This window comes from Mustelus asterias, chromosome 5, assembly GCF_964213995.1.
Source record: "Mustelus asterias chromosome 5, sMusAst1.hap1.1, whole genome shotgun sequence".
Taxonomy (NCBI): domain Eukaryota; kingdom Metazoa; phylum Chordata; class Chondrichthyes; order Carcharhiniformes; family Triakidae; genus Mustelus; species Mustelus asterias.
The window spans coordinates 100,684,048-100,707,835 of NC_135805.1; positions in this window are offsets into that span (position 1 = coordinate 100,684,048).

A 23,788-nucleotide genomic window follows, 5' to 3' on the forward strand; every position below is an offset into this window, starting at 1 on the left:
TTTAAATTAAGCCACCGTAAACCACAAACAGATTTACATTGAGTTATTTCTTAGAATTCAGCTTGTAAACTTTCTTTAACCATGGGGTCACGGGCAGAATGAATGTGCTCTTTTACTGCCCATAATCAGTATATTTTGTATACAAAGAGGTCTGTTTTTACCCTTGGAGTGTGCATTCCAATTAAATAATTCAGCAGCAAGCTTTTGTGAGTTTAAAAATGAAGAAGGTTATTTATTCTCATACACTTACCCCAAATTAATGCAGAGTTGCACACTTGGTCTCAGACCTGCATGCACATGTATTCACACAAAGGGTGCAATCATCTTAGAAATCAGCAAAGTGATGTTTAATCTGCTGATAGCAACAGTGACTTTTTCTGCCATATTATGCAGCATTTAAGGGAAAGAAAATGAGGTAGGCACAGGTTCCCTGCTGGATCATTCATGGATGGCCTCTGATTTGCCTGCCCCACCATCACCTCAGTGCTTTAATTATCTGGGAACACTAATTAAGGGCTGCCCCTGCACACAGCTAGCACACTTTGAAGTTCACTGAGAAGTCATGGCTTCCAGATCCAGGAAACATTCTGCACCCATGTTCACTTATGCCTCCTTCAGGCACCTGCTGGATTACATGTAACAGAGAAGAGTGTGCTGGAAGTCTTAAAGCGCATCAAGGTAGATAACTCCCCGGGATCTGACAAATTGTATCCCAGGGCATTGTGGGAGGCTAGGGAGGAAATTGTGGGTCCTCTAGCAGAGATATTTGAATCATCAATAGACACAGGTGAGGTGCCTAAAGATTGGAGGGTGCCAAATGTTTAAGACGGGCTGCAGGAAAAGCCTGGGAACTACAGGCCGGTGAGCCTCACATCTGTATTGGGTAAGTTGTTAGAAGGTATTTTGAGAGACAGGATCTACAGGCATTTAGAGATGCAAGAACTGATTAGGGACAGTCAACATGGCTTTGTGAGTGGAAAATCATGTCTCATAAATTTGATTGAGTTTTTTGAAGGGGTAACCAAGAAGGTAGATAAGGGCAGTGCAGTTGATGTTGTCTACATGGACTTTAGCAAGGCGTTTGACAAGGTACCACATGGTGGGTTGTTGCATAAGGTTAAATCTCGCAGGATCCAGGGTGAGGTAGCCAAATAGATACAAAATTAGCTTGATGACAGATGACAGAGGGTTATTTTTCAAACTGGAGGCCTGTGACCAGTGATGTGCTTCAGGGATCGGTGCTGGGTCCACTGTTATTTGTCATTTATATTAATGATTTGGATAAGAATTTAGTAGGCATGGTTAGTAAGTTTGCAGATGATACCAAGATTGGTGGCATAGTGGACCGTGAAGAAGGTTATCCAGGATTGCAATGGGATCTTGATCAATTGGGCCAGTGGGCTGTCGAATGGCAGATGGAGTTTAATTTAGATAAATGCGAGGTGATGCATTTTGGTAGATTGAACCAGGGCAGGACTTACTCAGTTAATGGTAGGGCATTGGGGAGAGTTATAAAACAAAGAGATCTAAGGGCACAGGCTCATAGCTCCTTGAAAGTGGAGTCACAGGTGGACACAGTGGTGAAGGAGGCATTCGGCATGCTTGGTTTCATTGGTCAAACATTGAATACAGGAGCTGGGACGTCTTGTTCAAGTTGTACAAGATATTGGTAAGGCCACACTTGGAATACTGTGTACATTTCTGGTCACCCTATTATAGAAAGGATATTATTAAACTAGAAAGAGTGCAGAAAAGATTTACTAGGATGCTACCGGGACCTGATGGTTTGAGTTATAAGGAAAGGCTGGATAGACTGGGGCTTTTTTCTCTGGAGCATAGGAGGCTTTGGGGTGATCTTATAGAGGTCTATAAAATAATGAGGGGCATAGATCAGCTAGATAGTCAATATCTTTTCCCAAAGGTTGGAGAATCTAAAACTAGAGGGCATAGGTTTAAGGTGAGAGGGGAGAGATTCAAAAGTGTCCAGAGGGGCAATTTCTTCACACAGAGGGTGGTGAGTGTCTGGAACAAGCTGCCAGAGGTAGTAGTAGAGGCAGGTACAATTTTGTATTTTAAAAAGCGTTTAGACAGTTACATGGGTAAGATAGGTATAGAGGGATATGGGCCAAACGCAGGCAATTGGGACTAGCTTAGGGGTTAAAAACGGGATGACATGGACAAGTTGAGCCAAAGGGCCTGTTTCCATGCTGTAAAAATCTATGACTCTAGTGGAGGCCTGCCTTGATGTACTCTAACCAAACTTAGGGTGAAGGCCTGCAATCAATGTCACCAATCTAGCATGGGAGACAGTGGTAGCTGCAACGGGGTACTGATCATTGACATGTTGTTTTCCATTACCCTTGTCTACATCCTGCCTCCAATAGCAACTCCCTACCTCTAACCCCCTGTGACTGCCTGGAAACACCAGTCCATGCTGCGTCCTCCCACTGCACAGAAACCCATGCCCCAGACTTGCATTCCCTTCCCTCTGTACATCATTTGAAAGAAGCCCATTGCCTCGCAGCAGAAGTCAGACTCAAATATGCTGCGTTCAGACTTGCTTGTGATCCCCCTTCCCATCACTCCCCACCTCCTGGCCCCTTTCTCTTTCACCCTTCCCTCCTCCAGAAGCACTGTATCCGCTTAAGTGCACCCATCTCCGAGCTCCCCTTGAAGATCTGCTCACCAGGTGCACACCTCTTGAAACCAGTTGTACATCGCATTATTCCAACATCGTGCTGCTGTGGGCGCTTTATTTGATTTGCGGGTATGATTCTGGCATTTGGGCTTGATAATGATATGCAAATATGTTATCCTGATGTTCCCTATGTTGAATGGCTGGAAACATGACCAGTCATATCCCCATTTATGCTGCCAGGAAATGCATCTAAAGCCTCCTCGCGATATTTTCCGCCCACTGCAAATGGGAGCAGAAAATGACAGTCAAAGATTGGATGCAGGTAAAGATAGAATATTTTACAGATTACAATTATTTCAATCTCTTCTGACTTCCAGTCTCCCACATGCCAGGTCTATGTTTTCTTGAATGGATTCACTGGTTTGGAGTCAGCATCTTGTAAAGCAAAGTATTCACAGCAGCTTGTGAGGTTTCTTGCAGTCAAATATCGAGGAGGTTTTTTTTCAGGTGAACTTTGAAAGTAGAAGACGTCAATTATTTTGGCTGTTTTATGATTTTGCAGCTAGTTTCAGAGCCTACTTTCAGATGGTCTGATGACTGATGGTTCTGATGGATCTGCTAGATTCTGGTGATAGAAGAGTGCAGTTCCGAAAATCAGTTTTGATTGCATGACCGCTGGGTTATCACTTCTGAGGCTCACCCAGTCTGGTCTGAATGGGTGAAGCAATGGAAAGTTCATGGTGTTCATTGAGTTTTGATCTTCCCTTTTGTCCAGTATGAAACATGAAGACAGGCAGTCTATTAAACAATGAGATGTGTGAATTCCACAGATGGCCGTGCGATACCCTCACCAATGCCCATATTTAATTAGGTATTCACCATAGATTTGATATTATCTGTAGTCCAAATTTCAAAGTCGCAGCAGTCATCTTAACAGGTTGTTTGCGTCCAATTTTCAAAAGTATTGACTGAAAGTTCATAACATGACTGGCTTATACTGGGCATGACAACAGGAATAGTCTTTGCGATATGATTGGATGATTGGGAATACAGGTACAGAATTCCCTAAAAGTGACGTAACAGGTGGATAGGGTCGTAAAGAGTGCCTTTGGTACATTGGCCTTTATAAATTGGAGTATCGAATATAAAAGTTGGAGTGTTATGGTAAGGTTATATAAGGCATTGGTGAGGCCGAATTTAGGGTATTGTGTACAGTTTTGGTCACCTAGTTACAGGAAGAATGTAAATAAGGTTGAAAGAGTGCAGAGAAGGTTCACAAGGATGTTGCCGGGACTTGAGAAGCTGAGTTACAGAGAGAGATTGAATAGGTTGGGACTTTATTCCCTGGAGCGTAGAAGTGTGAGGGGAGATTTGATAGAAATGTATAAGATTTTGATGGGTATAGATAGAGTGAATGCAAGCAGGCTTTTTCCACTGAGGCTAGGGGAGAAAAAAACCAGAGGCATGGGTTAAGGGTGAAAGGAGAAAAGTTTAAAGGGAATATTAGGGGGGGCTTCTTCACGCAGAGAGTGGTGGGAGTGTGGAATGAGCTGCCGGATAAAGTGGTAAGTGCGGGGTCACTTTTAACATTTAAGAAAAACTTGGACGGGTTCATGGATGAGAGGGGTGTGGAGGGATATGGTCCAAGTGCAGGTCAGTGGGACTAAGCAAAGAATGGTTCGGCACAGACAAGAAGGGCAAAAAGGCCTGTTTCTGAGCTGTAATTTTCTATGGTTTCTATGGTTCTATGAAGGTCTCCAATGTTTGTGCTGCAATCTATGAATTTGAGGTTATGGTTCGGCATGATACTCATCCTTGAAGTTGTGCTGATGAAGATGATCTGTAGATGGGGAGACGGCAAAGACCAGATCCTGATGTGGTCAGTGTGGAAAGTGAACTTTCTACTACAGAGACACATGTGCTGATGTTCACAGACATAGATGCAAGATAATGTTTCCCACCCCCCCCGGTAATGTATGTACATTCAGTTTTGGACGACAGGCATGACACATAAGCAATTGATCTTTCATTTCCTTCAATGCACTGTGAAAATACAGCTCTAATCGCATTTCCTGATGCATCTGTTGTGACATAAATTTCCACATCTGGGTTGAATTGCATGAGGACAGGCGGAGATGCTAAATTATGCACTAGTTTCCAAAGAGTCTCTGTAATCTCCACATTTTTAGAAATAAATCTGTGGTAAAAGGTGGTAGTACCGAGGAATAACGACAACTCTTTTATGTTAGATCCGGTCAGAAGCCCATGAAAGGCTTTGAAGTTGGCATGTTAAGCTTTACTTCAGTTGTTGCCATTCTATACCCTTAAAAGACAATCACAGATGCAACAAATGTGCATTTGCCCTTATAGAGCACCAGGTTATGTTGTAGAAGTCGAATGAGCACCACTGATAATCACTGATCAAATTTTGCTTTCTTCCTTCAAAAAGGTTTACCTCTATAAGGTTCCTACCCTTGGCTATGTGGAGGGTGACATTTTTGTAGTGTACGAGACCTGTGATCATTCTCAGAAATGGAATAATCAAATCATAAACTTCATGACACAGACTATGCACGGCAGTATCCTTTCTTATTTACCAGATTTGAGGAGATTAAGGAATACTGTCATGTTTCTTGCAGTAGTGAGAAAATATCGATGTTAGTGTTTACTACTCAGTGTAGACATTCCATGCCCACATTGATTGGAAGTGACCCTGCAACCTCGACTGAGTATTACTTAAGTTGACTTGGTGCTTTACAATCTGTGATGGTATTCACATGCCTCACTATCCATTGAGCTCTGCTTTAAAAATATTCAGACTCTGCTTCCACTGCCTTTTGAGGAGGAGAGTTCCAGTGACTCAGGACTCTTGAGAGAAAAAAACTTCTCATCTGTCTTAAATGAGTGACTCCTTATTTTTAAACAGTGGCCCCTAGTTCTAGATTCTCAGACAAGAGGAAACAGTCTCTCCACCCCTCAGGATTTTATTGCCTCTTTCTCTTCCAAATTCCAGTAAATGCAAGCTTAACTTGTCCAATCTTTTCTCATAAGACAACCTGTCCATTCCGGGTATTAGTTTAGTAAACATTCTCTGAACTGCTGCTAATACATTTACATCTTTCCTTAAATAAGCAAACCAATACTGTACTCCACAGTACTCCAGACGTGGCCTCACCAATGCCCTGTACAATTGACGCATAACCTCCCTTCTTTTGTAATCAATTCCCCTTACAATCAATGATAATATTCTATTAGCTTTCCCAATTACTTGCTGTACCTGTATATGAGCTTTTTGTGACTTACACACTAGGATACCCAAATCCCTCTGAATCTCAGACCTCAATTTGTCACCATTTAGATAATAAGCTTCTTTTTATTCTTCCGGTCAAAATGGGCAATTTCACATTTTCCCAACAAATTACTCCATTTGCCAGTTCTTTGCCCACTCATTTAACCTATCTATAACTCTTTGTAGCCTCCATATATCCTCTTCACAATTTACTTTTCTACCTAACTTTGTGCATTAGAAAATTTATCAACCATACCTTCAGTCCCTTCACCCAGGTCATTTCTATAAATCGTAAAACGTTGAGGCCCCAGCACTGATCCCTGTGGCACACCACTTGTCACATCCTACCAACCTGTCTCCATCTCCAACTCACCCCATGTGGATTCCAAATGAAGTTCCACCCCTCATCTTTTGAAACCACCCAGGATTACAGGTATCTCCAGGACATATAATGCTCCTTGGACTGCTGTTCTCGCCACATCCTGAGATCCAGGCTCAGTGCCATGCGCCACCATATGCCGCCGTATGCACACCCTTGATATCCTCTCCAGCAGCACTGACTCATTCTTTCTTAGAGCTGTCCTGGTCCCCAGTTTCACTTCATTCTTCATCTCATCCGACGCATTAACAAGAAACGTTTTCTTTTCATTTTAGGTATTAGGGGACGCAAGCTCTAACAACTCATTGATACCAACACCCGTCCAGGACCCTCCACCTCCTCCCACCTCTTGGATCCCATCCCTCCTAACCCCAGCCTTTGCTGCTTATTCACCATACCCTCTGACCTTCCCCTCTCTGAGGCTGAGCGTGCTGTACTTGGCAAAGGACTCTGCTTCATACCCTTGAGTCTTCACCTGAACGAATTTCGGGCTCAACATGATGCTGAACTCTTCTTCTACCGCCTTCGTCTCCGTGCTCACTTCTTTGAACAGGAGTCTACCACCACACCCCCCCCCCCCCACTCCCCCACCCCGTGTTCAGCCGATTCTTTCACCCACCTCCAGCATTCCCCCTCCACCTGGATCCCTCCCTCTGGCCTCTTTCCTGCTCTTGTTCTTTTTATCGAGAACTGTTGGCGTGACATCGGCCATCTCAATTTCTCCGCTCCTCTCAACCACTCTAACTTGTCTCCTTCCGAACTTGCTGCAGTTCACTTCCTTCAGACCAAACCTGACCTTGTCATTAAACCTGCCAACAAAGGCGGTGCCATTGTTGTCTGGTGTATGGACCTCTACCTCGCAGAGGCTGAGAACCAACTCTTGGACACTTGCTTCTACCTCCCCCTGGACCACGACCCGACCACCGAACATCAAGCCACTGTTTGCAGGACTGTCAATGACCTCATCTCTTCTGGAGATCTTCCCTCCACAGCCTCCAATGCAGCCTCATAGTTTCCCAACCCCGGGCAGTCCGCTTCCACCTCCTTCCCAAAATCCACAAACAGGACTGCCCCGGTAGGCCCATCGTGTCAGCCTGTTCCTGCCCCACCGAACTCATTTCCTCTCTCCTCTTGTCCAGTCCCTTCCCACCTACATCCGTGATTCCTCCAATGCCTTATGCCATATCAACAACTTTCGGTTCCCCGCTCCAAACTGCCTCCTCTTCACCATGGATGTCCAATCCCCCTACACCTCCATTTCCCACCAGGATGGCCTCAAAGCTCTTTGTATCTTCCTCAAACAGAGGTTTGAACAATCCCCATCCACCACCACTCTCTGTCTGGTGAACTGGTTCTCTCACTCAACAATTTCTCCTTCAACTCGTCTCACCTCCTCCAAATAACAGGTGTGGCTATGGGCACCCGCATGGGTCCCAGTTATGCCTGAATCTTTATGGGTTATGTGGAGCATTACCTGTACCAGTCCTACTCGGCCCCCTCCCACAACTCCTTTATTGGTACATCGACGACTATTTCAATGCCACTTTATGCTCTCGTCTGGATCTGGAAAAATTTATCAATCTTGCTTCCAATTTCCACTCCTCTATCACCTTCACATGGTCCATCTCGAATACTTCTCTTCCCTTCCTTTACCTCTCTGCCTCCATTTCTGGTGATAAACTGTCCACTAGTATCCATTATAAGCCCACTGACTCCCACAGCTACCTTGACTACAGCTCTTCACACCCCACATCCTGTAAGGACTCCATCCCATTCTCTCAGTTCCTTCGCCTCCGCTGCATCTGTTCTTCTGAGGCCACTTTCCAAAATAGCACTGCCAAAATGTCTTCCTTTTTCCTCAGTCGTGGTTTTCCACCCACTGTGGTTGACAGGACTCTCACCCATCCCCCGGGCCATTGCTCTCACCCCCCTCCCAGAACCAGGGTCCTCCTTATCCTCACTTTTCACCCCACTATCTCCGCATTCAAAGGATCACCAGGTTGATACTGGAGATGAGGGGGTTAGCTTATGAGGAGAGGTTGAGTAGATTGGGCCTGTACTCATTGGAGTTTAGAAGGCTGAGGGGAGATCTTATAGAGACATATAAGATAATGAAGGGGCTAGACAGGGTAGAGGCAGAGAGATTCTTTCCACTTAGAAAGGAAACAAAAACTAGAGGACAGAGCCTCAAAATAAGGGGGAGTCAGTTTAGGACAGAGTTGAGGAGGAACTTCTTCTCTCAGAGGGTAGTGAATCTCTGGAATTCTCTGCCCATTGAAGCAGTGGAGGCTACCTCGTTAAATATGTTTAAGTCACAGGTAGATAGATTTCTGATCAATAAGGGAACTAAGGGTTATGGGGAGCGGGCGGGTAAGTGGAACTAAACCACTATCAGATCAGCCATGATCTTATTGAATGGTGGGCAGGCTCGAGGGGCTAGATGGCCTACTCCTACTCCTATTTCTTATGTTCTTATGATCATCCTTCGCCATTTCCGCCAACTCTAGCATGATGCCACTACTCAACACATCTTCCCCTCACCTCCCCTGTAAGCATTCCACAGGGACGGTTCTCTCTGGGACAGCCCGGTTCACTCCTCCATCACACCCAACATCACATTCCCTGCCCACAGCACCTTCCCATGCAATCGCAGAATGTGCAACACCTGCCCCTCCACCTCCTCCCTGCTCGCCGTCCCAGGTCCTAAACACCCCTTTTAGGTGAGGCAGCGCTTCACTTGCACCTCCTTCAATCTGGCCTACTGCATTCACTCTTCCCAATGCGGTCTACTCTACATTGCAGAGACCAAATGTACACTAGGTGATCACTTTGCTGAACATCTTCGGTCCATCCGCAAGCGAGACCCTGACCTTCCTGTCGCTTGCCACTTCAATACACCACCCTACTCTCTTGTCCACATGTCCATCCTTGGCCTTTGGCAATGTTCTAGTGAACCCCACGCAAACTGGAGCAGCAGCACCTCATCTTCTGATTGGGCACTTTACAGCCTTCCGGACTGAACATTGAGTTCAACAACTTCAAACCATGAGCTCTCCTCACCACCTTCACCCCATTTCCATTCATTTCATTTCTTTTTGTTTCATCCTATTCATCCATCTTATCATCCTTCATTCTCACCTCCATTTTTCCACTTTCCATTCCAGCACTCTTTTTTGCACACCCCTATCCCCCCCCACCCCCCCCCCCCCCCCCCGCCTCACTCCCCAGGTCAACTGCCACATTCTTCAGGCAGTCCTTTAACCATCCGCACCTCTGTTCTGCCACTCACACATTCTGATCACTTAATGGACACGTTTTAGCACCTTCTCTGCCTTCTGTATCCTCATTTACATTCCCTTTGTCCCATTCCACAACCCCCCCCCCCCCGCCCCCATAGTATAAATCTCCATTGATTCTCTTTGCTCTCAGCTCTGACAAAGGGTCATCTAGAATTGAAACGCTAGCTCTATTCTCTCCCCACAGATGCTGTCAGACTTGCTGAGATTTTCCAACATTTTCTGGTTTTGTTTCAGAAAAAGACCCATTTATGCCAACTCTCTGTTTCCTGTTAGATGACCAATCTTCTATTCATGTCAATATGTTACCCCCTATACCATGAGCTTTTATTTTCTGCCAAAAACATTTGATGTGGCACCTTATCAAATATCTTCTGGAAATCAAAGTATAGTGCATCCACTGCTTCCCCTTTATCCACAGCATAAGTGACTCCTTCATTAACTCCAATAAATTGGTTAAACATGATTTCCCTTTCACAAAACCATTAAGTGCCCTGCTATAACATTTTAATAATGGCTTCTAACATTTTCCCTATGACAGATATGACGTTAACTGGCATATGAGGTATTTTCCTGCTTTCTGTCTCCCTCCTCCCTCTGAATAAACATTTGCTATTTTCCAAACTAATGAAACCTTCCCTGAATCCAGGAAATTTTGGAAAATCAAAACCAATGCACTATCTCACTGCCAGCTGATCATATATTCTGTTTATGTTACCACTAGTAGAAATAAACTTTGGTCCATGGCTAAACATCAAGTCACTCATTTCCTGTCATTAGTCATTGAACTGTTTCAGTTCTATTATTTTGGTTCTTCGGGGTGTGCTTGTAGGGCAAACTTTATCATCATGACACCCTTCCTTTTAACTGAGGAGACATATTAAACTATTGAATATATTTAAATTGCGGGGAGGTGGAAGTTGTATTTATATGAGTGTCAGAAGCATGGGGAATAAAATAGATGATTTTGAAGGATGGTAAACAGGATGCTAAAATATATTGTAAGAGTTACTAAGATAAGAGAATTAATGTGGAACAGCTTCAGGCAGTGCACAGTAAGAAGTCTCACAACACGAGGTTAAAGTCCAACAGGTTTATTTGGAATCACAAGGTTTCTGAGCGCTGCTCCTTCATCAAGTGAGTGGCCACTCACCTGTGTGCCCACCCCAGTCCAACGCCGGCAGCTCCACATCATAGCTTCAGGAAGGATAGAGAATTGAAAGAGAGCAGCTCAGCTGGCATTGGTTATCAGGAAGATCACTTTTAGTCTTTTTGCAAATTATTCTGAATCTGTGCCCTTTAGTTCTTGATGTTCTCTTGAGTGGGACTGGTTTATCACTCTTTACCCCTGCTCACACCCCTCAGGATCTTGAATACCTCTATCATGTCTCCTCTCCACCTTCTTTTATCTTCTTAGCTACACTTCTTTATCCCTGGAATCATTCTTGTGAATCTCCTCTGTATTCTCTCCAATGCTCGCACATCCTTCCTCAAGTATAGTGCCCAGAACTGGATGCAGTATTCCAGATGAGACCCAACTAGTGTCTTATACAATTTCAAGCGACATGGGGAAACTAGGTTTTCTTTCTGGAGAGGAAAGCCAACACCCCCTCCCTGCACCATGCCTTCTGACCTCACTGCAAGGTCGAGTGCCCCAGATGTACTCCCAATGCCAGAGACACTCGCTAATAATAGGGAGCTGAGGAAGCCTGTGAGCTTTGGGGTCTTGTTCTACAAGTAAGTCGCTAGGATAAGAGGTTAGGAGTGTGAACGCAGGGAGCTAGTCTGTCATATTCCAGACAAAATGACCACCACCATAAAAGCAGATTTCGAACTGGCATTGGAACAAGTGAAATCGCAAACTGAAATGATGGGCATTGACTTGTGGTATAAAATGTTGCCTCGCTCTCCACCTTGCCCAAGTAAGGGTAAACTTTAAAAGTTAAAGGCAAGCTGTATGGCCCACTTTGTCCACCGTTCACATTTAAATTAATTAAAAGAGCTGGCGACCATTCTCTGTTCGTAATTGACAGGTCATCCTGTTGGTTTTACATTTGATATGCATCAACTTAGAGTGAGGTGACTGCTCATCTGTGAAGCAATCAGCAGGCCTATTAACTTTATCACTTTCAGTGGGTGTTTCACGTTCCTGATGTTTGGATTCCACATTTTCCTGCTCGAGGGTCACAATCTCACATCCATAAAGAGTCTGTTCCCATAGCGCACATCAACATTGAAAAGGCTCAAATTGGCCCTTTGAATATCTGTTTCATTCTTACAACTTGAGGTCAGTAATTTCTGTGTGTGTGTGTGTGTGTGTGTGTGTGTGTGATATATATTTTTAGCAGATGAGATTTTTCATCATTACACGTACAAATTATATGGTTCTCACAAGGTAAATGATTGATCAGGCGCAACTCTGCTGTGTGTAGCAGTTATATTACACTGGCTGCATTTTGTTGTAGTGGGGTATCTAACAGTATCCGCCATCAGACTTGTTATTGCATGTTTAAGATTTGAAATGTTTTGAAAAGTTGCCGTAAGTGAGAGCTGATAATGGCTGAGTGCTGCCATAACCTGAAGGGCTACAAATCAAATGCTGGAAGGTGGGATTAGCCTGGGTGGCTTGTTTTTCAGCAGGTACAGACATGATGGGCCAAGTGGCCTCTTTCTGTGCCATAAACATTCTATGATTTATGATAATGTCTCAACGAGGGAAACTGGGCATCTGGGACCGGAGCAAACAGGGAACTGTATGGACACATGTGCATTTTCTTACCATCATTGACATTTGTCTTTCCTATCAGCACCTTCATATGAACTGCATGAACACCCATCCTCGAAGGAAGAAAATTCTTCGGAGTAACACATCTCTCCTTAGGACGTACCACCACATCCTGTCACCTCCTCCAGTCTGCTGTACCACAGACTTGCAGGATTGAGGTGCTGCTGTCCCAGTGGAGGGAGATTCGTGGAATGGGCACAGTACCTGCAGACTTTTGTCAGGACTCATTCCTGCCCTTTCAAGTGTGGTGAGGTGTGGGATGTATGGGGTGTGGGATGTCTTTATTGTTTTTTTATGCACAGAACTGTTGTGTGGCAGAACACAGATGCTGTACGTTCCCTGGAGGATAAACATGTTTGTGTTGGATTACTTAAATATTAGTTCTGGTCTTGAGTGCGCTGTGTTGTAATCAGTGCTGGCTCTTCCCATCTTCAGCTTGCCCACTCACTGAAGTGGTTCACTTTCAACCGACCCACCTGGATGGGAAGCTCGTGGGAGCAAGATGGAGGGGGGGAGGGGGTTACACCCCCTCCTTCCCCCACCACCCCCACCCCCACTCAATCTTTGTCATTGCTTTTATATGCCTACTTTTCAATCCTTTTTCTAATTATTGAAAATTTGGACATTCATGACTCCTTCTCTCTGAGGTAACGTTTGAGTTGTGTAAAGATTAATGTGTTCCCCAGTGATAAAAATCAACTGCAATAACTTCAGGAATTCTGCTTCAATCCAGCTGGCCTGGGACCGTTCCTCGTCAAACTTCCTGGTCTTCGATTCGTACGAGGGCAACCCAGGATGGCAAGTGTACCACAATCGCTGTTTGATATAAGCTGCCCACCAGGACTGGAGTATCTTCTGGAGGTACAAAAGACACTTGACCAATTGCTCATTTTAACTGTTGACAGGGGTACGAAAGGGTGATACACTTCTCTCCTCAGCTTTCCGCCAATAAATAGATGTATCGGGTGTGGGATGTATGGGGTGTGGGATCATTGTTTTTAACCAGGGACACACAAAATAAGCTGGTATCATTCTGCCATTTAATCATCACCTATTCTCCAATTAAATATTTTGCAGGAAATTCACTCTCTCTGTCATTCTTTTCTTTGACATTGTTTTATTGCCCCCTTCCCCGGTTCTGTTTCTTTTAAAATGCTGCTCAAAATTAATGTCTTCTAACGCTGGCAAAGGGACCACAGCTTAAAGGGAATCACTCTGTTTTTGTCAATGACCTGCTTGAATAGCTGTGGCTTTCTAGGATTTTGCTGATCTGGTTTGAAATATGGAAACAGTTTGATGGGGTTATTCTTCATCCAGCAGGAGATTACACATTACCTTAGTGCTTATTCAAGCTGGAAATTTATATCAGAGCATTAATAATGAGTGGGCTGAAGGAAAGGTTGAAGAAAAAAATGTGCAGCTGAATGGAAGCGGGGATGGATCTATAAAACTCTGATCCCAATAATTTCACTCACACATTACCTTGTAGTTAGTTGTATGTTAACTAGATCAACCCTTAATGGTGTGAAAAAGATAAGGTTTCATTCTGACACACCAGAACATCTTGTCTCACGCTCTAAAATGTAACTTATAAATACATTCTCAGGGGTCGTGTTTCACTGAAGAGTGACTTTGATGTCCAGGAGTGGTGATGGATAATAAAATGTGTGTTCTGCTGCAGGAAAAACGCAATGAAAGTTTATTCAGGGTGAGGAATGGATTGTACGCACACAGATTTTTTTTATCCTGGTGTATAATTCTCAAAACTATTAACTTCCTTCAAGACTGTTGGCACTAAACAGTAATTGGTTACTGCTGTAGGACAAGGGTCATTTTGTAATGAATTGATCTGAGTTGTCGTGGTCGGTAGGCAGGCTAGCCTTTTACATTGAAAACAAAAGCAAAACCCCTGCAGTTGCTGGAAATCTGGAATAAAAACAGAAAATCCCGGAAATACTCAGCGGGTCTGGCAGCATCTGCAGAGGGACACAGAATCAAGACCAGAGATGTCCTTGACCCGAAACATTGGGCAGAATTTAATTAAGAGGTGTATGGATCCTGAGGGCAGAAACCAAAGCTGGAGGCACCTCTGTTTGCCGGGAGCTTAATGAATGCAATTATGATTAAAATTTAAAGGGCCAGACGCTGGCACAGGTATTCATTGGTTTATCCCACTGTCAGCTTGATTTGATTTGTTTTGATTTATTATTGTCACATATATTAGTATAACAATGAAAAGTGTTGCTTCTTGCATGCTATACAGACAAAGCATACTGTTCACAGAGAAGGAAAGGAGAGAGTGCAGAATGTAGTGTTACAGTCATAACTAGGGTGTAGAGAAAGATCAACTTAATGTGAGGTAGGTCCATTCAAAAGCCTGATGGCAGCAGGGAAGAAGCTGTTTTTAAGTCGGTTGGTACGTGACCTCAGACTTTTGTATCTTTTTCCCAATGGACGAAGGTGGAAGAGAGTAGGCCTGGGGTGCGTAGGGTCCTTAATTATGCTGGCTGCTTTGCCAAGGTAGAGGGAAGTGTAGTCAGAGTCAATGGATGGGAGACTGGTTTGCGTGATGGACTGGGCTTCGTTCTTGACCCTTTGTAGTTTCTTGCAGTCTTGGACAGAGCAGGAGCCATACCAAGTTGTGATACAATCAGAAAGAATGCTTTCTGTGGTGCATTGGTAGACGTTGGCAAGAGTTGTAATGGACGTGCCAAATTTCCTTAGTCTCCTGAGAAAGGAGGCATTGGTGGGCTTTCTTAACTATAGCATCTGCATGGAGGGACCAATACCTCCTTCACTCACACTCCGTCAGCACTCACACTCCGTACTTATTAATCTTTCCTTCACCACCCCCCTCCCCGCTTCCCCCACCTGCATCGTATCTAAGCCCATTCACTTGCACCTTGGAGATGTCTGTGCCAAGACAGGGACTGGCTCCAAATTTCAGTGATGCCTCCCTGCAGATTCCCTCCTTCAGGTAATCTCGACAAAGCAGGATGCAGTTACAGAAACTCTTCTGCCTGACCAACGTGGTCTGAATGGAGATTGTAGAGGAGATGAGCAACTGTGGAGTCCACCAAAGATCCTGGGTTCAGTGCAGGAAGAGTGTCAACAACTTGCTCCGATCTGCCAGGGTAAGTGGCACAGTCACATGTTACCAAAGGGTCATCAAGCATTATAACCTGTGTGCAGAGGCAGGCAGGTAAGTGCGTGATCAGCCTCAGGACTGCATGGTAATTGAGGCCAGAGCATGTGACAGTTTGAGTGACCGATAGGATACAACGTACCACTGAGGGGCCAGCACGTTGGGAATATGTAGGATTCAACGGTCACTTGAAATGTCACTAAATCTACACGCTATAATGAATCACGACTCAGAGGAGAGGGCAAGGACAGGATGAGGAATGTTCAATCCGAATGTTCTCACCCCAGCCAACAAAGAGGCATTTCAGATTGTAGGAATGAAGGGAGGCCGAGCAATCCTGAAGGTGAGGCTGGAGTGGCCTCAGGCCTCAGAGTTAGAATCCAACCTGGTGCTGGCAAATGGGCACCCAGAAATGTGATGCATTCATTAACTGTGATGATCGTTAATGTGTTTCCTTTTGTTCTCCATTAAGTTCTTTGCAATCCCATGGCCAGGCCAGAGGAGTTTTGGCTGGAGCCAGAGGACACCACCTTTGTGGACAATGAGATCCCTGATCCAAGGGATGTACTATCAGCGGCCTCTTCCGTAACCTTCACCAGCAAAGTTACCCCTACAGATGTTACAGAGGGATACATCACATACATTTCCCAGGAGCTGAGCGACACTGTGACAGCTAAGGCTGCTGAGAATCAGAGGATTGCTACAGTCTGCAGACTGCTGAGACTTGGGTGCTGGCAGCGCTGAGAGTATCTAGATTTTGCTGCAGGGATTTTGTTTGTAGTTCATGAAGGTTCTCCTCTTGGTTGCAATAACTGGTTCCATTTCAGTTCAATAAGCCTCAAACCAGTCAGTGTTCCTCGAATCTCATTTGCCTTATGCAGTGAGTGCGGAACTATAGATGGCGTTGCACAGGAGATCCCACGTTGACACCGCACTCTGGCCTTGGGGGTTGTTATCGGATGGAAGATGTTGAGGAACACTTGACAAGTGTTGATCTGAGGTTAGCATTTCTTCTCGGAGTAATATAGTTTCCTTGGATGAAGTTTGATCTCAGTACCCAATAGGGAGTGGTCAGTGTCACAATCAGTGCTTTGATAGCTATGAGTGATGAGGACCCTGTTGAGTTTGGTACTGTTGATGATACGATTTAACTTGTGGTATGACCTTAGATGTCTCCAGGATACCTTTTGGAAAGGCTTCATTTGGAAGTAGCTGTTTGGCACACAGACTTCATGGCAACAGCATAGCTCCAGCAACCTCCGTCCATTTTTATTCATCTTACAGATTCCCTGGGATGCTATGCAGATTGGCCAAGCTGTGTAGTCAATGCTCAGTCTTGGTTTGAAGTCCTGTAGATGGTACAGTCCATCGATGCTGGGAATACTGCTGATGGCGGCAGCATCAAGTACCTCATTGAATTTATCCTTGGTATCTGGGGTCGAAGCACAGATTCACATGAGGCAAACTGGGCCCATGCTTGTTGACCAACAAGGAGTAGGAAGTCTCTCTGCATTAGGGGTAGAGCTCTCTGTGGGGAGGTTCAATCACCACGAGTAGAGTTTTCCTTTTACTGAGAAGCTAACATGTTGTCTCTTTGATTTCCCTTGCCAGAGTAACATGTAGGGTGGGATTTTCCGGCCGCACTCGCTCCAAAACCGGAAAATCCCGCCTGAGGTCAACGGACCTTTGCATAGTACGTCCGTCCCCCCGTCCCCCCCCCCACCCGCTACGATTCCCATGGCAGGCAGGATGGGAAAACTCCCCCTCCCGCCCCATAGTGTTCCTCTTTAAGGATCTACTTTGAATGAAGCTAGTTTGTTGGAGGGCAGCAATGTCCACATGGAGCATTGTAAGTTTATTGTTGATCACGGCTGTCTTGTGTGCATCATCAACCTGCCCTGTCCTAACGTTTCAGTTTGTGATGTGAAAGACTGGTGTTGTCTTTGTTGAGTTTGTCTTGCCAGTTGCCTGGATTGACAATCCACCTGTTGAGAGATGACTCTCTGAAGCACCCAGCACCCAGTGAAGCAGGAAGGCCACGGGGGGACAGCACCTAAATGACTGGGACTGGCCAGCTTGAGGAGGTGGTAGCTATCCAATGAGATGCGATGATCTCTCCCACAGTCAGAAATGACCCCGGCACTCATGCTCTATTTGAGCTTATGTAGCTTTTGCTTCCCTTGTTGTGCCAATGTAAATGAAGCTGGAGTGCCCTCTCCAGGGTGCAGACCTGGGCAAATAGTATAGAGAACCTGAGTTGCCCAAGCATCAGGGTTCCCCCTCAGCATGACCTGTATTGTCCAAAGGAAGAGATGAAACCAGTACAGTTTGGCACCACCTCTGCTGTACAGGAGTTGCCAGAAAATACATATTTTTCCAGCTGATGTGATGTTAGCATCGTGAGTGGTGTGCAATGGTTACCTCTTGCGTGTCACCTCTTGTTTTCAGCTCTCACTATTGATTAGCAGTTCAACTATTATGGAAAGAGAACCAAGTGTGTAAGACTCTCCCTCTAGTACACAAGCTCTTCATCAGCAAGCCCTTTGTTATTCCTCCCCAGGGCAATGTACATCAACCGGATACCTCGTGGATCCAGGCTAAACTACAGGGAACTTTCCCCACCCCAGACACATGACATAGAAGCACACTAACATGTCGCTACATGCTGGTGTCCATTAACAAGACCACAGGCTATGGATAAATAGCTCCACTGCCTATTGTGGGTGTCTTGGAAGAGAAGAAGGCTGAGGGAGTAAACCCTGAGGGAAAATCAGAAACGGGGTCCCATGGGTTGTGATCTGTCATCTATCTGGTACATTACTACATCAGGTGTCATTTATTGTGACTAACATAATCAGACTAAGTCAGGGACCAGCTCTGTCTGAGAGCTATCTGTACTGGCATGTATCGATGGTTGCTGTGGAGTTAGGGACATTTTTCTTACTGTGGATGAAATGAGATTGTGTGTTTGTATTCAGTCTTTATTGAATGTTCATGTATGTGCCTAGATTTGTCTTTGCCAGTCTGTGGGACATGGCTGTATAAACATGAAAGCTCAGCTGGTCCTCTTTTATATGCAGTCTCAAGGAGATGATCCGACCTTACTTTCAATGGAGACAATTGGACTGTTGTAGGTTCACTCAAAGCCCCATAGTGATCTGTGGTTGCTGATTGACATATGTCCAAGTGTGAAACAGATGTCCCTGAGACCAGTACTCATGAAAGAGTATGTGACAATGGTCCATTCTCCTTGCTCTTCAAGGTGGTTGAGAATGCAGGTCCAGAGGTAGCTCCAGGGCAGAGGTTAGCAGGGGTTTGACTATATCCCAGCAGGCAATGGAGTTCCAGCAATGGGACAATGGTTATGTAGATGGCTCAATCCTGGGCAAATCCAGTATATGCTGAGGTAATGGTAGAGACAGCGACTTCATGCCTGCCTTTACCATGAGGATCGGCGAGCTCCTCACGGGTGAGTTTGTAATGAGCTGAACAATGCAAGATTGCGCATGATCAGCCATCCTGCGTCCCAGCGGAAATCACTCTCACTTCTGCACCCACCACTGAACTTAGATTCTAGAAGGAAACATTCCGGCTGGTGTCATCAAGCAGGTCCAGAGGGGATAGTCCTTGTCACCCCAGATCCAGCTGTCAACCTGGCCTGGGGCCTTGTAAAGCTGCACAAATTGTAGGAACCATGAGAACTCTCTGAGGAATAAGCACAAACCTGCATGAATTTTTGTCTGTGGTCACAGACCAGTTGGACGTTCAAAGAGTGAAAGCCCTTGTGATTCAGATATGCCCCACTGACTGTTCCCAAATGAGTGCTGTCGATGACCGTAAGACCAGTACCCCTGCCACTTGCATTTGGTGAATTCATTTGCATAATAAAAGAGGTCATTGGTCGTGACGCACCTGTGTATGGCAGCCTGGGAAGTGCCACATATCTTGCCTGTGTAGCCCTGGAAAGAGCTGGTGGCTAATCATTGAGCGCCACAGTCACCTTGAGAGCCGCTGGCATGGGGTTCACTGCAGGACCCTTCATATCTCTGACTGCTTCCCAGGACCGCCTCAGCCATCTCTAGTGTGCCCTTTAGCCATTTGTAGGTAGTTAGTTCTTGTCATCTATGGTTCTTGTCGTCTATGGTTCCTGCCTCCTGACCAGCCTCTCACTCTGATGCTGCCTGCTTCAGGAGTTACGGCCCCTTTATTGGTCAGTGACAGCCCTCCTTGGGCACATCCTGTCTTCCTGCTCCTGAGGTTGTCAGAATATTGGGTGTATCAGATGCATATCGAATCCATCAAGTTAACTGTGTAAAGAAGGCAGCCAGTGAAATGAACACCTCTGTGTTCATGGCTTTCATCCACACAGCTGCTGAACAATGAGATTTTCAAATCTTCCCATGGGCCACACCCTAACCTCCTCCCACTCTGACCTGGACTACTGCCAGATGAAAGGAAGTTAGCAGAAATGGCCAGCAATTTAATCAGATTCATTCTCCACCTGGAAGCCTTCGCCATCTACCTGCCCTCTGTCATCTTCAAGTTTGTGCCCATCACCCTTGACCCTCCAAACACCACTGTATGCCTTCCCCTTGTCACTCTTGAACCTCCCACTTGACTCTGTGACAGTGAACATGCCATCCCTTAACTCACTCTTTGATTATCTTGATCTCAGATTGGACCTGTCCTCCTCCTGAATCGAACCTGCCCCTGTAACTGTGGACTTCCATCAGATCAGACAGCTTTCTCAGTTAGACACCCAGGATCTGGCATTGGACTGTACAGAGTCTTCTCTTTAAGACACTCATTTTATATGTTCCTAACTACTACCCCACACAACCCTCCACCCCCACTGCCCTCCCCGACACCCCCACTCCAATCACACCCATATGCCAGGTCTCTCTTGTTGAGCACTTCCTTGCCGGCTCCACCTGCTCCATTACTTCGAAGCCCTCTTTCTCCCCTAGATGCCCCTGACGCAACGCCTCCCTCATCCCAAAATTTATGCTAATATATGACATAGATGATGATGTACCACTGACACCAGTCTCGAGAGAGGTCAGAATCATGCCTAAGAGCTGCGTGCCTACTCTGTAACCTGTTCAGCTGTAGTACCAATGAATTAAGCTTATACCAGAGTATATCTACAGTTTGTCGAAGAACCAAGTCCCATTTCTAGAATCGAAAACAGAAAAAATCCATCTCAGAACAGGATGGCAGCGCTGGAAACATTGATGTAAATGACACATCATTGTTGTTGAAGGAACCAAAGAGTGAAGAAACCTTTGAAATCAACTCGAGAAATTTTGGTGATAGAAAGAGGCAGATTGGAAAGAGATAACGATAATCTAGTGAGAGGTCCCTGCCCTTTCCCCACTTATTTGATTGCCTTGAGGGCCTGCAGAGAGGCCAGCGTCAGGTCATCACAAAAGGAAGCCAAAACTTCAGGTCAGATCCTTTCTTTAAACAGTGGGTCCGGTAGCAGGTAACTCTCTCTCATGTCAGGTGTGCAGGAGTCCACCACAGATTTTCATTTCATTATTAATAGCTGTTGGTACCTCTTTTATTCTGAAGCAAATTTTATTAATTGAATATGCACATTATAATCAACACTTGCAACGACCTGGGGAATCAATATAATTATTCTGAACTGACCTATATCGCCTAGCTAGTTCTTGCGGATATGGAGCACTGAAGGACAATCTGATCTGTGATTGCACAGCCATAGGTGTTTGAGATGAAAACCCTCCAACTTTCTGCAGACCAAAATGATTTTGCTTTGGATCAAGCAGCCCAGTGTGTGAGGTAGATTGAGCTTAGAGCACTTAACCAGGTTAAAATTTTTGGGACAACAAGGTATCACATGATTCCTTAAGGCAGGATTTTCCAGTCCCCCACCCCACCTCATTATGTTTACCAGCGGCAGAGATGGCTCCCCATTGGCTGCTGACAGGATCTTCCAGTCCCGCCGATGTCTATCGCATTTTGTGTGGCTTGCCTGTCCACGGCGCGGGAGCCTTTGGCTGGACCGGAAGATTCCGTCGGCAGAAGGGGCTGGAAAATCCTGCCCTTAAATTGGATAGGCCCATGGGCAGTGGTTCCACCTGTACAAAAGCCTGCCAAACAAACCGATAGGGCAGGAACGACACGCCAGCAGCCATTTTGAGACACTTGCTTTGTGGTGTGAAACCCAACGTAGGGGCTGACACCTATTCATATGTTCCCAATTGGGCCTCAATGCCCCATGTAAAGTAATGGATCAAACCATATTCTCATCTTTGAACCGAACAGGGAGACATGCACATATGAAGCTTTGAATGGGAGCAGAGGGCATGGAAAGCTTCTACTATGACAGAACTAGACCAAAAATCCAATAATTTTAATCAAAGCTGCAGACCAGTAGGTATTTACGAAACACATTCCTTCCAAGAAATGGAAAATCCAGACTATTCCAACCCTACAGAGTTCTGAAGGGGTGGATAGTCTTAATTACAGCTACTGGTCAGTTACAGTCAAAGTTCAAGGCTTCAATACTACTTTTAATATTGATACCGGTGCTACTGTTAACATATCAGCAGATGACCTTGACTGGCCTTCATCCATCAGACATCAAGTTACAAGATCCAGGCAACATAGACCTCTAATCAAAAGTGGGATTATTATTCCTCTCAAGGGAGGACAGACCATTGATTCATCACAATCAATGTACATCCTTATTGAGAGGTGATATTGGCATACATCTAGAATCATGGAAAAACCAGGTGATGCTCATCATTTGAACGACTTCACAACAATCTTCAGCCTTTTATTTAGAAGCAGTGGAAATTCAGCCTTCAGAAGCTGAGTAAGTTTATACACTCTGCAGTGAATTCTTTTCTTTCACAGAGACACCATCCATTAGACCCCGGGACAGACAAAGAAGTTATGAATCTCTCAGTTTCTTCAAAGTAAGACCACAAATGACCGATTCAGAGCACAGTGCAGCAGACGGTGACCATCCCCGTGAAGATCTGCTGGACCTGAATTGGCTCTTCATAGAGAGTGATGAGGAAAAATCCCTTGTTGTAGTGAATGATCTCTTGAAGATCAAGATCATAGAAAATAATTAATCTTTTCCACTGATTAATGTGATATGATATCTCTTTTGGCTTTTTAGAGGAGTCAGCTGTGTTTTCAATGGCTGGGCAGCATTCAGATCCTGGTTCCACTAAGATCTACCAATGTATTGACTACTTAATCTCCTATTCTTTATGAAGAATCTCCCAGAGAGAATGCTTTGCCTAAGTCTAAGTTGGAGTCCATGGAAAGCTAAAGACTAGGTACCTCCCCAGGGAGAAAGTTAACTGACACCCATACTTCAGTCTCAGCTGAAAGTTTTCTGTGGTAGAATCAGCTGCAGATTTATGTACAGTGGTTTTGTCTCAGAGTTGATAGTCCGCAGGAAATCCGTTACAAAAGATGAGGATGTCTTGTCACCAAAAGTAAATAAAGTTACATCGGTAATCTAAGATTTTAAGATGTTAATCCCTGGTTAGTAGCATCAGGGTGGCAATACAAAATGTGCTTGGAGTTGATATTTTTGTTAAAGGAATCTTCTCTGAACATGAAATCACTTCAGGTAACCAATAATAAAAAATGTGGTCCGGTATAGACAGATGATGATGTCCTACCAGGTGCAGAAGAAAAACATCTCCAAGGTGCCTTCCCGAGGCTGAAAATACTGAGGGTCATTGAGTTCCCCAGGAATTGTGACTTGGGGGTGGGAAGAGTAGGAGTTTGGGTTCACTAGAATCTGTGGGTTGTAAAAAAGGAAGTTACAGAAATGTAATGTAAATAGTGAAAAATATATTTTCATCTTGCTGTGAAAAATTAGGATAGCTTACTTGGGGGAAGGGGTAGTGTAAAGGGTTAACAGGTGGGATATGTTAAATGTATGACGTAAATGATGACATACCAATGACATCAGTCAGTCATGTGTTCGACTCTCAAGAGTGAGGTTGGAATCATCCCTAAGAGTTATGTGTCCACTCTGTAACCTGAGATAAACGGGCTTACAGAGCAAGTTTGAGAGACCAATTGGGACTGAGAGTGGGTAATCACTCCAGGGGGTAGCGTTCACTCTTAGGCAGTGTGGTGAACCATTGTTGGTTCCCACCAGGTAGTGCTGAGCCATGGTCTGGCCAGTTCTATGAGTCTGTAGATATGTTACTGTTGGGGTTAGGGTTGGGCTGTTCTACCTGTTAATATAGTCCTATG